The 12,584-nt window shown below is 33.3% G+C and overlaps 1 protein-coding gene across 3 annotated transcripts in view; it reads right to left on the bottom strand.

Moving 5' to 3' along the window:
- LOC123263017 (protein trachealess) overlaps positions 1-12,584 on the bottom strand; it is a 372,435-nt gene that overhangs the window by 87,852 nt on the left and 271,999 nt on the right. The window lies entirely within an intron of this gene.

The following is a 12,584-nucleotide window of genomic DNA, read 5'->3' on the forward strand; positions in this document are numbered from 1 at the left end:
CGAAAATGTAAGTAATTCACGTATAAAGCCAATGTCAAGTTAATAAGAATAAACAATAATTTATATCAAAATATACCCCGTATTACTATCAATATCGTATTTCAACACGTCTTCTTTCGCCATTCTACTACAAATTTACGTTACTCTTCAGTCCATACTCTTCTCACTTGTTTTATAGATAAGCAATTCATGATCTTTGATAACTACAGAGTCGATAGGGCTTAACATATGACATAAAAATCTTAATACAACACTTGTTCACACATGAATTATCTTTTATCTTAAACGTCAAAAAAATTAACAACTACACAGTTCTTCAAAAAAAATTGTTTCTTTTTGTTGTGTCACGAACGGAGTGAGTGATGGGCGCAAGGATTAAGAAATAGAAATCTCAAATATCCGAACATTATCACGTTGTCCGTTTGGGAGCTAAATTAAAAATTTCGTTGGAGTGTGGAGCGGTACACAAGCTCGAACGTTATCTCTAAGTGTTAACTTAGAGAGAGTAAGGATGATGGATCCCTGCTGACTTCGGTCACGAGTAATTTATTCTATTGCTAAGTTGTAATTTTATGTGTAATGGAGATCTTATTTTATTTTATAAGTTAAAAAATGAAAGAATTTAGTTGTTTATTTGTTTGAATTTATTGATAAAAACAAATAAGCGTGTTCCAGATTTGGGTTTACAAATTATAAACGGTTAATAAAGATAGAGATAAAAAGACCACAAACGTTAGGTAAAGATAAATTTAGAAAAATAATGTCTTAAAAGTAAATAATCTTTTAGGCTTACCCTGGAAGTCTGCTCTTTAGTAGAGAAGCTCAAATTTTATGGGCCCTTTCACCTTCTATAGGTATTTTCACTACCGAATTACCGTATCTTGTGTATCACGGAGAAATTAAGTAATTTCTAATAATTATTACTTTAAACTTCGCGACTTTACGCGGAAAAACTTAACATAAGTCGAAGCTTTTCGGCGGAAAATAATATACTTCGCAATTCTCGCGGAAAAATCAACGCTCAACGGCGGAATAATAAAAGTCGACGCTCAACGGCGGAAAATAATAAAAAGAAAGGAAATCGGAATATAATGATGGCAAATATCGAATGAATTTACCGCGTTAGTGCTACGAAATGTAACCTAACCACGAGCAAGGCACTGTCTCGTGTATCACGGAGTACTATGTTCTTCCGAAGAATTTTATGCCTGGAGCCGATCGACGCGGAGCTAACCAGTAGTATCTCCGTTAAAGTCATTAAAAATTTAAAAGGTATTGAAACTAAAGGTCCCGAAATTAGAAAGAGTGTCACCGAATCGTTAGAAAGCTAAACCAGATTTCTCTTGTACAGACTTCAAGGGTATGACAATCGTAAATAAAAAAAAATAAAAAGTTACATATATTTAAAAGATAAATAAAAATTTTGAATTTTAGCAGACGTCACACCTCCCTACCTAAAATCAATCATCATCTCGATGATTCGCAATTTATGCAATTATTTGTGTAAATATCGATGAAAATATTTGAAAAGGATGCAAAATTTGAAATATTTTTCTTTTTTTTTTGTTATACATACTATGAGTTTAACTAAGGAGTTTGGAAATGTTGGGAAGGATACCAATTAAATCTGCTCCTTTGTTCTTAATGCTTTTTACAATTTTGAGAGAACCAAGTTATATTAAGACATTTTAGCTTAACAATGGCCATTTTTAGTGTACCGTTTAACAATCACTCGGAAATACCAAAGAGGCATGTCTTCAATTACTGGAAACTATAGCCATGTTTTTGCAGAGTAAAATTTAATGGATAGTTTGTGAAATCCAACTTTATAGTGATTTTCTTCGATTAGAATCATTGATTTGCTGTAGCAATGATCGTCAACTAGTGTTTCCACTAGAGTAATATATTCTATGATGTCGACATTCGTGTTGAAAAATTGTACACACAATGGTAGATGTAGATATTGGCCTTTAATACAACTTGATCAGCATTACTGAGCGATCTGAAGAATGTGTTGGTTATTAAGTTATTGCTATGTAGGATTTGGAGTTGGATAGGAAGTATGTGAGGATGTTGATTGACAAATATGTATTACGTGAACACTTAATTTTATCATCAAAATTTGTAAATTTTAGAGGGTATTGAAATTCATTTCAATAATTGCAAGCTTGTAAATCATCGAGAGTAAGACTCTCTGTGTCAACTTGTTGTTCTGAAACAAAATAAATACATCAAGTATTCTAAGGTGTAACGTATAAATGACTCAAAATCTGAGAATTAAACATAAACAAAATTTCAATTCTTAACTTAAAGCTTATACTACTAGATTGTGTTGATCGGAATCAAAAATATGTTGTTAGCTTTTACTTCCTCCTCCTTTGGTAACACTGAGAAAAGATGGCGCAGCTGAAGTATATTCAATATTCGTTGAAGACAAATGTGGTTTTTTGGAATAACTCTTAAACGGCTTTAACGATCGATTTCAAAAACTAATCAGCTCTTAACATCAAGAAATCTCGTCGATTGCTGCCAGCTCAGTCAAAATCGGTTGATTCGTTCGTGAGTTATTGTTGTCGAAAAAAAACCGAAAAAAGTAATTTTTTGGAATTACTTCGAAATTACTCGTTCAATTAATTTAAACTTAAAGGTTTTCATGAAACTTAAAAAATTACGTCGAATGCTGCTAACCGCGTGAAAATCGGTTCATTCATTCAAAAGTTATTGTGGTTTGAAAGTTACAAAAATAGTGTTTTATTGAACTTTTATCAGACTTTTGATCTCGAAGAGCTCAAAATGACACAGAAATATATTTTTTGAGCTCAAAGAGCTCAAATTAAAATACACTCATCAGTGCAATTTAATTGCACTAATAAGTGCAATTTTGAGGGTTTAAATATGGAATAAGCGGGAAGTTGCAGGGATGGCCTTTAGGGTCAACTGTTTTCCTAATTACACGCTTTTTTTATTATTAGCTTCACTTGTATGTCAGTTTGTCAGTTTGTCAGTTTGTCAGTTTGTCAGTTTGTCAGTTTGTCAGTTTGTCAGTATGTAACTCTCCTTCGCATAAAGAGACTACCATAATGATATTATTTAAATTTTGATTATTATCAACCTAGAACCCAGGTGATGACCTTCCTAGTCATCCTCTGATGACCATCCCGAAGTTATATCTCGAAACCAGGTGTTTTCCTCCGTAGGTTTTCATCGGGAATGGCACAGATAAACCCGTACATCAACCCGGAATCCTCTGATGACCATCCCGAAGTTATATTTCGAAACCAGGTGTTTTCCTCCGTAGGTTTTCATCGGGAATGGCACAGATAAACCCGTACATCAACCCGGAATCCTCTGATGACCATCCCGAAGTTATATCTCGAAACCAGGTGTTTTCCTCCGTAGGTTTTCATCGGGAATGGCACAGATAAATCCGTACATCAACCCGGAATCCTCTGATGACCATCCCGAAGTTATATCTCGAAACCAGGTGTTTTCCTCCGTAGGTTTTCATCGGGAATGGCACAGATAAACCCGTACATCAACCCGGAATCCTCTGATGACCATCCCGAAGTTATATCTCGAAACCAGGTGTTTTCTTCCGTAGGTTTTCATCGGGAATGGCACAGATAAACCCGTACATCAACCCGGAATCCTCTGATGACCATCCCGAAGTTATATCTCGAAACCAGGTGTTTTCCTCCGTAGGTTTTCATCGGGAATGGCACAGATAAACCTGTACATCAACCCGGAATCCTCTGATGACCATCCCGAAGTTATATCTCGAAACCAGGTGTTTTCCTCCGTAGGTTTTCATCGGGAATGGCACAGATAAACCCGTACATCAACCCGGAACCCTCTGATGACCATCCCGAAGTTATATTTCGAAACCAGGTGTTTTCCTCCGTAGGTTTTCATCGGGAATGGCACAGATAAACCCGTACATCAACCCGGAATCCTCTGATGACCATCCCGAAGTTATATCTCGAAACCAGGTGTTTTCCTCCGTAGGTTTTCATCGGGAATGGCACAGATAAACCCGTACATCAACCCGGAATCCTCTGATGACCATCCCGAAGTTATATTTCGAAACCAGGTGTTTTCCTCCGTAGGTTTTTTATACGCTTTATATTAGCTTCACTTGTATGTCAGTTTGTCAGTATGTAACTCTCCGTGGGTAATTTGCGCGCCTGAATATTTTTGATAATCAACAAATAATAGTTTAAAAAAACTAAAAAATCACGCTTTTATAAATAAACCAAACTAAAAGTAAAAATAAATAATAGTTTAAAAACTAAAACACGCTTTTTATAGAAAACCAAACTAAAAATAGAAAATAAATTTTAATAAATTTAAATTAAGAATAGTGTTAAAAATTTCAATAAATATAAATTAATAATAGTGTAAATAAAAAATGTATTTTATTTTAAAAAGCGTGGGGTGCATGGTGTCAATAGTTATAAATATTTTATTGACAGATATGAGTAGAGTGATTATCATTTTGATATCTTAAAAAGCACCCCACGCTTTTTTTAAAATAAAATACATTTTTTTATTTACACTATTATTAATTTATATTTATTGAAATTTTTAACACTATTCTTAATTTAAATTTATTAAAATTTATTTTCTATTTTTTAGTTTGGTTTTCTATAAAAAGCGTGTTTTTAGTTTTTTTAAACTATTATTTTTTTATAATCCAACAAATCTCGCAGATAAGGATTTGTTCGCCTAAGGCTCTTAATAAAATGGTCTCCAGCTCTGGGAATTTTCCGTCCCTAGGCGAGAGGAGGTGGCAGGTTGTTCTTTGTACGTTTATAATTATAGTGTTTACGAGGACAGAATCTCTTACATTTGACAGTTAATTTATCTTATTTACTTACAATCGCTGCTGCGAAGATCCTGTCACCTTCAGTTGACCCTTGGAATCAATACTTGGTTGGTACAATATTTGTTGGAATATATGTGGTTGGTAGTAATGATGTGTTGATAGTGGTAATTACAATAGACTTAACTTTATTACACAAAATATGCACTTTTAATACAAACTCGTGATAATTCGGTAACGCAAATTAACAGTAAAAATAAAATAATTATAATAATAGAATGAATATTGATTGGAGAGTAATCGCTTGATTATAATAAGTTAGTAATAATTAATATTAGGAATACGTGAAATGATTAGTGGTAGATTTGATAAGTAGTCACCTAATAGTGGTAATAGAAGTAATTTAAAAATGTCTTAAAAACAAAGCGTAGTGGTTGACACCTGAGTATAGATCGAAGTGTCGATCGATGCTCGGGTTTAAAATTTGTAGCCGAATTTTCCCCTCTCCGGATCGTCTGTGACGTCACGGGAAACATGATTTATTTAGCTAGGGTCAGAAACGATAATTTCGGGTGGTAGGTCGCCAGGCTTGAGAGACCAAGGCATTTTGTAGTGTCTGAATATATATATATATATATATATATACAGCATATATATATATATATATATATATATATATATATATATATCTATTATGGTGTGCCAAAAAAGACGATATTTTTTTTTTTGCTCTCAATCTAAAATATCGTAGAAGATGTCCCAAAAAAGCTCCTGTTGAAAGCGGAGCTCAATATTTCAATTCTAAGATTTCCTCCATCGAACTTAAAGTTTTTCCGTTTAAATAACATGGAAAACATGGTTTTTCATTAGTTTCTTGTCCTGCAAACTTCAATGAAATTATTTTTCAAAAAAACAAACGAATGGACCTTGTTTATTATTAAATTCGTTACAAAAAATTCTCTTGAGTCGAATTTCTATCTTTAATATTTGATTTGTTACAAAGCTTTGAAATTCAAATTTCCGGTTTCTTGCATTTTTTATCTAAACTGTAAGAGTTAGACAAAAATGTTAAATGGCGAATTTGTAGTACTTTCAATATTCTATAAAAAAGTTACCGTCAATTTTTTCATATTATCAATAACAACGAAATTACAGGCTCATATATATTTATTTTTTCAAATTTTCGCTTTTACGAACTGAAATATCGATAATTATACAAAAAATTTGATAAAAATTTGTTAACACATCAAACTTACAACAAAATTTGTTGAGTAAGATGTTTCGTAGTATTAAACCATAAAATTTACAGACTGAGTCAGACATATTTTTATGATTTTTCAACTATTTTATAAGATATATTGATAAAGGACATAAAATGTCATTAAGATATCAAAAAAAAAATACAATTTACAATTTAATTGCAGTTATTTTTAGTTCAATAATTTTTAATATTAGCATAAAATATGAAAATATTTATATCTTTACTATCTATTTATAATTTGAATTAAAATTTTTTTGAGAACTTGTTTTTAGCGCCCTCTGTACATTTATCGAGTTCCGCGCCATTGATCACTTACCGCTTGATTGATTCAATTAGTAGATTCTATTGTCTTTTTATTTAATTAGTCCTTAATTGGTTCAGTTTTTAGGTTAGTTTTTAGCTAGTTATTGCAACAACAGCAACGCGTGTATCTTTTTCATAGAATAAAACAATGTCTGAAAAAACAAATCAACGGAACTACATAAATTTAGTTGGCTTTGAGTCAAAAAATTTGAATGTTTCAAAATTACCTGTGAAGCGTGATGTGTTATCTTTGTTTTTTCATATACGTCGAACAAAAAAGCTTGGAATTCGCGAGAGTTCCAAATTCGTTCTTTGTGAAGTTGTTAAAGTATGGCATAAATTTTTTCTCCCTGTTAACAATTCACATCACTCCATTGTGAGAATCGAAAAATTGTACAAAGACTGGCAAAAAACGCAAGTTCACAAAGCTAGAAAAAAATCTCCTGCACAAAAATTAGTTGAGAAGAATTTCAGTGATTCTCTCGATTGCTTATCCGATATTGCTCCTTAAAATGCTTTGCAAAACTTAAGTTCTCCCCAAAAAAATTTTTTTTGTTATACTCGCTCCCAAAGTTCAACTTTTGAGTGCTGGGTGGCGTCCGAAAAGATATTCATTTCTAGAGACTCTACCATACCGCCTTTTTTTCGCGGCCTAGGCCGCAAAGTTTACTTCCCCCGTTTTTTTCGTACTGACCTTGTGCAATCGGATGAAATTTAGAATGAAATAAATCAAATTCTAGTGTACCGGCCAATGGATTTTAAGTAAATTTTAAACTTAGTTACTATTGAGTGGCGCTAATTATTTCTCTGCTGGCAGTTTATTAAGAAGCGGCCCTAATGTTAATACAATAACAACCACGCCACAAATAAATATTGATAAAAAGATAATTAATATAAAATTAAGTTTTTTTGCCCTTGTAAAACTTCATAAAATTTGAATATGCCATTATTTTCCTCCTATCCCTCAAAAGTTAAACTTATGGAGCGATAATAACAGAAAATATTGTATATCATTTGGCCGCAAAGTAGCGATTTTCTGACGACGATTTTACGATATTCGCTTTAAAGTTTGTGACGCGAATGTACGAAAACAAGCATAAATTTTCGTTAAAATTACGCCCGTTTTCGGACATTCCCGCCACGAACCTTAAGCTCATATCGCAACATTATCGTTGTCAGAAAATCGCCACTTTGCGGCCATATGACATAAATTACTATTAAGTGATAGTCGAGAAATTCGTAAAGTCAGTTGTTAACAATTTCAAGAAATGTTCAAGAGGTACAAAGTACATCAACTGTTGACCTGGAAAATTACTTGAATATTGTTCAGGTGGGGAGTTCAGAATCAAATTCAGACACCATTGAAGCTGACATAACAGGTATTTTGGATATTTACTACTCACTTCTATTTTTTTAAATGTTTTTTCGTCTTATGAAATTTTATACACATTTCATATAATTTCTTTTCTCACGTGTATTGCTTTTGAAACTCTATTATTATAACAAAAATTTTTCTCACACTATATTTTCGCTGCTGATTTCAATCTTTTAATAATTAATGCTTACCTAATCAGCAATTTATTTTCACTCTGTTCTAATATTTTCCAGAATTTCATAGATTAAAACAACCATACTTTTGCAGTAATAAAAAGTTAAAATTATTTTTTTTTGCAATTTACACAAAGTGAAAATTATTGAGATAGAAGTAAAAATTTGTTTGAACTTAGAAAATTTTAGTATCTTCAATTTTTTCTTCGCTCAAAAAGACTATTTTTCTGTGAATGAGGAGGAATAATTTTTTTGTGATAAGTAAGTTTGTTGAACTGATCGAATTGAAATATACTAGCCACAAAATTAAGGGATTTAAGAAAAATGCTAAATTTTCGGGTGAACAGATCAAATCAGAAAAACAAAACAAATCATTTTCAGAATATTGAAATAGTGAACGAAATATCAATTGAAGTGTAAAAATATAAATATCGTCACATTTTAAGCTAATATTAAAAATTATTGAACTGAAAATAACTGCAATTATATTGTGAATTGTATTTGCTTTTGATATCAATGATATTTTATGTCCTTTATCAATTATAACGGTTATTTTCGTCCCCGTGCGTTAGCGAAGACGAAGTCCGAAATAAATAATCTGGCCTACCTGCGTTACCTGTTGTTGGGTGCCAGAAGCTTTGCTCCGATCACGTCGATTTCCGGCTACTCCGGTCCGGGACTCTCTTCGTCGGGTGGCGGGCCTTAAGGGTAGGACTTAATTATAGAGGAACGAGGAAAGTATGCGGGATTGCTCGCGATTAATTCGTGATTAATTAAAAAATTAATAGAGAAAATTAAATTATAAATTTATTAACAATAAATGAAAACGATTGGTTATTATTAACAAATCAAGAAAATAAACGCAAGGCAAATTAAGGGGTCTACCCTCTTTAGACGGGCAAAGATAAGGCTATTTTCACGAATTTTTTTGACCGGTATACGTCATAAATATGGACATAAAAAGTGTTAGGCCTAAAAAATACACTATTTGATTACACAAGAGAATTTTTTTTATATTTATTTTAATCAGTTTTTATACATAAAAATGAGGGAGAAGACTGGTCCAACAAAAAAAGATGAGTGTGCGCTGTTGATGAAATATCTGGAATGGATGATCTGAAAAAAAAAAAAAAAAAAATAGTTTTAGATTCGGTGAGTAAATGGCTATAGCGCATATCATACGATTTTTTTTTTCAAAAATGACAAAATGGCAGCCATTTTTCGAAAAAGTACGAAAAATCACGTTTTTTCCGTCGTTCTTTGCCAAAAATAAATAATTAAACTCAAAATTTCAAAAATCGTATGATATGCGCGATAGCTATAGTCATCAAGAACATGTGGTTAAATTTTGGTAAGGTTCGGTTGAATAGTTTCAGATATTTTATCAACAAGCCGTCCAAAAACGTCATTCCGAGAAAAACGCGTTTAAAGTTTTCTGTAACGAAAAATCGTGAAAAAATCTTACTTACGTCTAATCAGCGATGCCTGCACCATACATTATGCCTTCATCTTCTTCATAGTGCTCATTTTCATCCAAAATAGCCTGCCTTCGTTTCGTTCTGGCTTCCTTAGAGGCATCGGTGCTGCGGCGGTTTGCAACTCGTATGCGCGTTCTGTCACAGTCAGCAGCAAACTGTGCGGCGATCGGGCCGATTTTGACGCCCATTACTTCTAAGATTTTTAATACTGGATAAAATCCCTCGTTAAAAATACAAGCAGCTGTTTGACAAGCTATTTCAACAATTTTTTTTCCGCAAAAGATGTGTTTGGGAGCCATTGACCAGACACAGTTGTTGAAAGATTCGTTATTATTCTGCGTGTTGCCACCGAGGCATCTTTCAAGCAGTTCTTGTTTTGTCAAATCGTCGTAGATCGGTTTTAAAACTTCTTGAACATCTTGAGCAAGGGCAGGAGGATGTTTGAATTTATGAACGGAGTTATCTTTTACAGCTATCTTGTATTTACACCAGGATTCAGAACAGTATGAATGCTGTGGATTGCTGTCAGTTGAAATCTTATGAAAAAATCCTGCCCAGATCTCTTTGCGCATTTCTTCCACGGAATCGGGATGTCTTCGAATCGCTAAACCATAGTTTCTTGATAGTTCTTTCATCAATTTTATCGTTAAATCCTGAGTTTTTACAGCAGGAATTTTTTTTACGACGATTCTTCTTTTTTTCACGACAACTGTTTTTGCTGCACTTTTTTTCACTGGGCTTTTTTTCTCGTCCTTCTTTGCAGCTTTCCTTGCCTGTGTAAGAATTTTTTTAGCCTCACTAGCACGCTTGAAGACTCTTTTTGCGACGTGTAAGACGCACTCCAACTTTTTTACTATAAAATCTTCGCCATACGGTTGTGTATTGAGCAGCATTTTAAAAGTCTTCGTGTCGCCATCTCCGATGTAAAAACCATAACGCACACAAAATTTTTCTAAAGATTGCAAAAACATTTCACATACACCGTCAACTTCCATTTTTCCAGTACTACCAGAGTGATTAGCACTACAGTCTCTTTTGTGCGTTTCGTACCACGCTGCATATTCAATCGTTTTCTCAGTTCCTTTCTTTTTCTCGCATGCTTTGCAGTAACTTGATCTGATAGCGACGTTCGCGATTTTTTTACTGCGTTTATATATCAAAGAAATTATGCCAATAAGAGAAGAAAATCCTCTTTTTTGCCAGGAACCGTCTCCCGAAACGGTTAAAATATCTTCTGGTTCTCCGTGCTGAGCATTCAAGAGTTTCTCTTCTCTAACAGCCTTCAGCATCACTACATCATACACACTTTTCACCGCGATAGAGATCGAATCGATAATTTTATAATAAATAGAGGAGCTTATCCCAGTTCCAAGTTTCATAAGGCCACAAAACTTATTAATACCACTCAATCCAACACCAATCAAACGCATAATATACACTAGACGACGATTAATTTTGTATCCAGTAGAAATCATGTGACACGAATTAATGTACCTTTCGCCACACTCACATGTAACACAAACTTTAAAACCGAGTCCTCGCTGTCCATACTTTGTAAAAGAAATATCTTTATCACAAGTTTTACTCTTTAAATACTCTTGCAACGTAGAGAAAACCAGGAAAAACTGTATAATACTGTATCCTGACGTTTGATCCACGTGTACGTCGAAACTGGTATCTTCCGATTGTTGTAACTTCGACGCAGATGCACTAGCATAACTTGTATTTGCCTCGTGGTCATGTGGAAGCACTCCATGAAATTTCCGCTTTTTCGGCTTCGAACCTGGACGTCTCCACTTGGCAGTTTGATTTACACTTTTCTTGTCCATTTCGGTAATCACGAGCACAGATACTGACGGTTGAAAATTTCAAACACGACTAATATAGGGAGAAATTCTAATGGAACGGTATCCTTCGAGAATAACCTATCATAAATGAAAATTTTCAGTATGGATAGTATATTATAATATTGTACATTTGTCAGTATACCTGAAAAAGGTTGCAGCTGCTAATGAATACAAAGGCAGGTAGACCGTACCGCTCCGAGCGGTCCGCATATTAGCGCGCTCAGGTAGCTACGTAAACGTCGTCCAAAAGTACAGTTAGACTGCTCGGTCCTTTATAAATTTTCAGTATGATACTTTTAAATATGTATACTTTCGAAAAATACAAAAAAAAAAATTCGATTTTTTCAAAATTCTAAAGAGGGTAGACTCCTTAATCAATAATAATCGTCGACGCTGTCATCGATTCGCAGTTCGCAACCCGAACAAGGAAAAGTTCAAAGTCGCCGCAATAATAACAATGAGCTAATCATAATAATCCACTTAATAATAACTCGCTAAATACTCAAAAAAAATAATAATGAACCTTCGCTCAGCTAAATTAATGACCAGCGACTCAAAAAAAAAATCAATCTTTGCTCAAATTAATTAACGGCAATTAATTAACTAAATTAGAAAATAATCTTCGCTGAACTCACGTAAATACAATTAAGCACGATAATAAAACATAAATCGTTGCAACAATTCAGTTAATTTCAGTAAATTAACAAAAAAAAATTAATCTTCGCTAAATTCAGTTAATAACAATTTATTAACTCAAAGAAATAAATCGAATCGCCGGCTTTAATTAATGATGATTAATTAAAATTAATAACAACACAAAAAAAAATAAATCTCCGCTTGCTTTAATTAATAACGATTAATTAAATAAGTAAAACTCGATAATCGATGCACCAAAATTCAATTAAGAATAGCTAAATTAAATTTCAAGATTTAAATAATCTATTTACCGATTTTAATTAAACCTTAAATAATAAAATTCAATCGTCGAATTTACTCAATAATTAAATTAAACACTTAAGTAAAAAAATTAAATAATCACTCAGTTCTCTGTCACTGAGTCTCATACAGTTCAAATTTTATTCTAAGTCCCAAATGCTCCGCTGAGAGTGGGTAACTTACGTCCGATTGCCTGCCTCGGACGCGGCAGCCGTTTCTCGGGTTCCCTCTCCGTAGGCGAACCTCTTACTCAACGTCGGTAAATCGCACGAACCCGAAGCTCGATCAATGGGTAATCGAACTCAACGATTACCCCGGGAGTACAAAATCAACCAGCATAATACTTATAACGAACAATAAAAATTATACATCCGTAAACACACACAAAA

This window comes from Cotesia glomerata, linkage group LG4 (assembly GCF_020080835.1).
Source record: "Cotesia glomerata isolate CgM1 linkage group LG4, MPM_Cglom_v2.3, whole genome shotgun sequence".
Taxonomy (NCBI): Eukaryota; Metazoa; Arthropoda; class Insecta; order Hymenoptera; family Braconidae; genus Cotesia; species Cotesia glomerata.